Source organism: Dysidea avara, chromosome 12 (genome assembly GCF_963678975.1).
Source record: "Dysidea avara chromosome 12, odDysAvar1.4, whole genome shotgun sequence".
Taxonomy (NCBI): domain Eukaryota; kingdom Metazoa; phylum Porifera; class Demospongiae; order Dictyoceratida; family Dysideidae; genus Dysidea; species Dysidea avara.
The window spans coordinates 21,109,342-21,115,867 of NC_089283.1; positions in this window are offsets into that span (position 1 = coordinate 21,109,342).

The window sequence follows — 6,526 nt, forward strand, 5'->3', positions numbered from 1 at the left end:
ACCCAGACTTATTTCTGTAGTTTGGTAAGGTGAGACCAAAAAAAAAAAAAAAAAAAAAAAAAAAAAAAAAAAAAAAAAAAGGTTACAACTAACTGACAAGAGTTTTCCACCTCACCAGCTACCATTTTTAGCTGATAAACTACATAAAAATCCTTACATAGTTCGCTACACACTGACTACTTTATTAGAGTGACTGCTCTATTAGAGTATCTCGATCTTTATATCACGGTTTTCAGCCCCACTCCAAGAAAGATAATTTCGGTGTGATATTATTCTGAGGGGGGGCTAAGCCCCCCTCAGCAGACCAAGGGGGGCTTCAGCAGACCAAGGGGGGGCTTCAGCCCCCCCCCCCTTCTTTCCGCCGCCTATGGATACAAGTACAAGGATCATTAAGTTAGCGTTACTAAGTAATTTTTGTAAGTTATCTGTTGTAGTTTGTTGTTTACAAATATGCTGTGTACTCTGTGCATTAGTCAGTGTGTGGTGATAGACAACTTGTCTGAAAATATCTTACTGCAAAGTACTACAGGTTAACATGGAGATGAACATCCGCACTGTGGGTGCAGTACCACTACATGGTTGATGTCATCAAGATCTTTATCAGAACTGAAAGGCTTGCAGACTACAATGGGCACATTTCCTGCATTGTAACCAAGATGATGGACATCTTTTCAGCCCATCATCAGTATGCCAAGGGTGCACGACTGTATTGCCAGCTGATGAAGTAACTAGAAACTTCACCTGAATACAAGGAAACCTTTGAAACTTTTACAGCCCATGGGAACCATGTTGTCCAGTACTCTTGTCATGAATGGTCCGGTACCTGGTGTGACATGTGAGCAGAGACTGATGAAGGCGGCCAAGTCAGGTGGGTTGAGCAGAGGGAGGATAAGGAATAGTGATTCTGGCCACAAGTGTTGGATACAAACCCTCATGCATCCACTTTTCCTATATCAATGACTGCATGGAAGAGGGTATCAAGAAACATGGTCCACTCCACAACAATACCAGAAATTAGAGGTCCTATACAATGTCCGCTTTGTAGTGAAGGTAATGAAATATATATAGATAGAGTCTTAGCGACCCATTTGGTAGGATTGACGTCTGTTTCTACATGTTCTACATGTAGCAATACTGACTCAATACCAGATATTTGAGGTCATGGGCCTACTGCTTAAAAATGAAATTGACATACAGTGTTGGATTGGAAATACATCTCAAATAGCACTATACAATGTCCACTTTGTAGTGAAGGTAATGAAATATATATAAATAGAGTCTTAACGACCCATTTGGTAGGATTGACGTCCGTTTCTACATGTTCTACATGTAGCAATACTGACTCAATACCAGATATTTGAGGTCATGGGCCTACTGCTTAAAAATGAAATTGACAAACAGTGTTGGATTGGAAATACATCTCAAATAGCGCTATACAATGTCCACTTTGTAGTGAAATATGTATAAATAGAGGATTAATGACCCATTTGGTAGGATTGGCACACATTGGAGAAGCGAAGAAATAATTTGAGAGCCTCACTAATGTATAAAATAATTAATGACATGGTAGATATTAATGTGCACCAACAGTTTAGACCAAGCAACACCACAACTAGAGGTCACCATCAAAGATTTCTGCAGTTGCCAACAAGGGTAGATGCTTATATGAACTCCTTCTTTCCTTTTACAATAAAATTATGGAACCAACTAGATTATCATATTATCCAAGCTCCATCTCTTGATTTATTTAACAATTATATAAATTTGTAAATAAGTAGCTAACTACATATGTACGAATATACTCATGATTGAGTTTGTACATTAACAAATATATATATATACTGATTGACGTCCTTTTCTACATGTTCTACATGTGGCAATACTGACTATGGTTCAGTAGGCACAAATGTATGGATTTAACATACAATACACTCACTCACCCTACGAAGTCGGTTGAATCTGTTAGTTTTCAACACATCATTAAGATGTAGGTTTAAATCAACGCTAAATACAGCCATCTTCTTGTGGTTCTAGGTCGTCCATAAACGTCCAGCGATGCGCCCAATTAGAAAGTGCTTCTCTGACGTATTGACTACGTCATTCGTCATTAATAGACAAATCCAGCACTGACCTTACTTAGAAAGCTCAATCCAAGGTGTTCTGTTATCCCCTACAAGTAAACTTCGAAAGTAGTAGCTAGTTGAAACTGGCGCCAAATGAGATAGTCTACTTTTCAAGGTATAAATCATATACATCGAGCTAGAAAAATGCCTGTAATAAAATTAGCAGATTATGATGAGTGTTGTTTAAAACTAAGGTTTTGAGCACGTACACAGTGCAAAACCTAGAGGATTGGCCTAATCTTTATTTCGATAGAATAGAAATTGAAGTGAATTCCTCCAAGAATACTTTGGTAATAGTCAGGGGCGGATCCAGAGTTTGGAAAGGGGGGGGGGGCACCTTTCTGAAAAACAGTTGAAGACCAAAACAACTTGCTGAAAACCAGTTGAAGACCAAAAAAAAAAAAAAAAAGGTCACAACAATAAGGCCAATGAAACTTGATTACCAGTTTCTCGCTCAGATTTTTGAAAATTTGATGCGGGCGGGCGGTTATTATTCATTATTCACTATTTTTCCAAAAGCACAACACACATCCAAACATGACGATTTCTGTCAAATAACAGTGAGATCTACACTGATTATTCTTGCATTAAATAGCTAAAGTACGTTACTAATCTATAACAAGTGATTTTTCCATTAGAGTATAGCTGATTGCTCTATTAGAGTAAAAGTGACTGTTCTATTAGAGTATTTCGATCTGAAATACCAATAATGAAATTCCATGCGGGTGTATCAAAAGCATGCGGGCGATGACGCGAAACTGCTAATCAAGTTTCATTGGCCTAATAGCTAGTTATCCTTTACCAACTATATCACGTCTGTTATGTAAAATCCTATTTATAGCTTCATAGGTAAGCTACACTGCCTCATGAACATTGTGACTGCTTTATTAGAGTAATTGACTGCTCTATTAGAGTATCTCGATCTTGTATGCAATTTCTTGAAGGGGGGGCATTTGCCCCAAATGCCCCATCCTGGATCCGCCATTGATAGTGATTGGGAGCTATTTGCCAACATCTTCTATACCACCATCCTCCTCCTGGCTGCCTAGGACCATGGCTATCTATTGCACAATTTCAACTCTTTAATAATTGATCGTTGTCCCTGTCTACAGTGGTGAATTTCATACCATTGTGATATGCCATTGGATCACGACCGGTCCCCTGGAATCTTCCAACAGTTAGTCTGTAATTGTCTTTAGCTGAAGCTACCTTAAACTGTTCATAATGGAGGAAAATACTTCTACCATCTTATATATTATGTCCATTCTCATTTCCCAACCACCTTGTCCAGTGAGGCAATGGAGGGCTCTTAGCACATACCAAAATTCGCCAGTCAACTTGCCAAATCCATCTTCATACTCAACCCAGGTCCTATTAAAGTCAACAAATCCATATGCAGCATGTTGGACTGTCCTCTGCACCACTAGCCATCCTCCTCTTCCATTAATATTGTCACAGTAAACCTCAGTTTTCAAATGTGTACCACAAAAATTGGAAATAACATAGAGTCCAGATGGTATAGGTTTCCTGGAGAACTAGGTGAAAGGATGATTGCCTAGATTGCAGCAAATGTTGATCAGACGAGTATCATCTTCATTATTTGTCTGTTGGCCACTGGAGAATGACAGTGTCCCAATAGCCAATAATATTATTGCAGTAATCATTGCAAAACTACCGATGAACTAGTGATCACCTCACAATGTGATCTCTTTATACTAGTGACTAGCAATAATTGTGTAATGTGTGGCAGGTAACATGTAGTACATATATATATAGTCAATACTGTGACAAGTATTATTATACTAAAATCTGTGGCTATCACTAATCTAGTTTGTTTTAGTTTGTTTGTTTACTTTATAAGAGTAATATGATGATTAGTTTTATGGTTTGTGTTATAATAGACAGTAAAGCTTCAGCAAATGCTTATATGATAATCATTACTAATTTTAGAGTTCTAATATTATTACCTTATTGACCACTATACATGTTGATGTTGTAGTACAGATGGTTGATATTACCAAATATGGCCATACTAACATCACCATAGGTACAGTGAAACCTTTCAGTGATACCTCTATAATACAGAGTGCCTCTCTAATCAACATCACTGTTATCCAGAACGTAGTTGTAGTTGTTCATAATGGATAAAAGTATAGGTAATCTGCAACTTTTCATTTATTGAACAATTGTAATTAGCTACAATAAATACTCCCCTAATTGCTTAGCATATATTATCCAGTAGCTAATAGATATTTATAAAATTATTCACTAAGAGAAAGTTGAAGTAAACATTTTCTGCAGTATTTGATACAAATTTGCACCATCCATGCGTAATAATTGTAAATGTTCTCTTAGTTGGTAAACACTTCTTTAATCTAACCACACACAAGCAAAAATGCTTGATGACAACAGCTCACTCGTGACCAGTTGTTTTAAAATGCAAACCTTATCAACATTGCATTATGATCTCAAGTTATCTTTCAGCAGTTACTATAATTTTTATGCCAAAAATGCCATGGTTTATGTATAGCAATACATTCATATGTTGTATACCAAACAATTTTTTTTAGTGACTGCTCCTTGACCCCAATATATAGCTACAATGGAAAAAAATTATTTTCATCTGCTAACAGTATTAACCCAACTCTGATCACAATTCACATTAACTCAAAAATGAACTGTAGTTTGTGTAATTGCATACAATTGCAGTGGCAGATTTGGAGGGGTTTCAAGGTTTCCACAGAAACCCCCTTTTGAAAATTGGTTTGGCTACAGCCAAGATTTTAATGGAATTTTGTGTGTTGTACCTATCAGGTTAGGTAAATCCAAAGGCTGCAGTACAAGTTGCTGTCAGATCCTCAGTCCATTTTAAAATGCTAACAATAATAATAAATATAAGCTGTGTGAGACAATGCACATGTGAGACAATGCACATGTGATGCCATTCTAGTGGCTTACACAATGAATTGGCTAATTGAATAGTTTACACTAGTTATTATAACCTCTTGGCACCTCTATATTATAGCTAAATCACATGTGAAGCCCCCAAAAAATAAAAGTTGTGTTAGATTATTAGATTTGTTATAGTATGGTTCGCAAAAAAAAGTGTCAATTTCGTGGTGTTATGAATGCTGATCAACGTTCAACAAGTTACCGCACAAAAACATGTGTACAGATAGATAATTTACACTAAACTGTTATCAAATGCAGGCTCAGAGCATCCATGAGGGGCATGCCCCAGACCCCCAAAGAACATGCATGCTGCACACTAATGTGCATGTCAACCTTATGGCTACACCTGAAACCCTCTTTACAAATTTCTAGATCCACCACTGAATTGTGTACCTTTATTTAGTGTTGTCTGGAATGTACCAAGTGTAAGTGAGTGTGATACAATAACATTATGTGCGAGCATGAAATAATATTATGCTGAGTGTATATGTATGCATGATTCAAAGTAATTTACAATTGTGCAATTTGCTCTGTGTGCAAGTGTATATGCATGCAGTAAACAAGTCTCTTACACACATGCTCCCCCTTCAGTAAACTCATCTTGAGCTTGTTATGAAGCTCCATATCTATCTAGTGGTTGCCTTACTCACACAGGATATTGTCTGCATGGTAAAGAAACTGGGGAAGCATTGGTGTAATGATATGCCTATGTTGGCTCCCAATTTGCTGCTGGTTTAGCCTCTCCTCCTTGATGACTACACTGTCTGCGATATTGTAATGCTGACATGAACTACTCTTGCTCCATGTTTACTGCACTATTTTTGCTACACTATGTGATGGGAAACAAGCAATATAATAATGGTGGCCTAATATACTTAAACCTGAGTATACAGTACAGTGTTGCTATACTGACTACCTCTTCAGCGTTTTTAGTTCAGACAGTGAAATAGATGTATAGCTACTGTACCACAACTAGCTATTTGACTGTGTCTCTCGTTTTTTAACTTTTCAAGTCATGAAAATATTATACATATTTGTTTGATAGAGAGAAGGATACTATATCAAGGGAAGGTGAGATCACCAGCACACTACAGTAGCTATAGTTAACACTATTGCATTAGTGGAGCTGATGAACATTGTGAGATGAAGAAGACCAACAGCACTACGTTGCCTTTATACTGGGGATGGTTGCAGGATGCCAGATATGCTGGTCAGAGGAAAATTTAAGAGAGATGCTGGATGCATGGGTATGTCATGTTATTTAAGTAACTAATGTTGTGACTCGTGTACCTGATGTACGATCCTGGGATACCTATGTAAATGCCGAAGATGCTAACTTCCTTGTTATCTCAATGCCAAGCTTGGCAGTGATAGGAGCGAGGTTTCTTTATGAAGTTTGATGCTGTCACCCCACAGCAGTCTCTCTTTGTGGTCCCCAGTCTGTGCCAGGA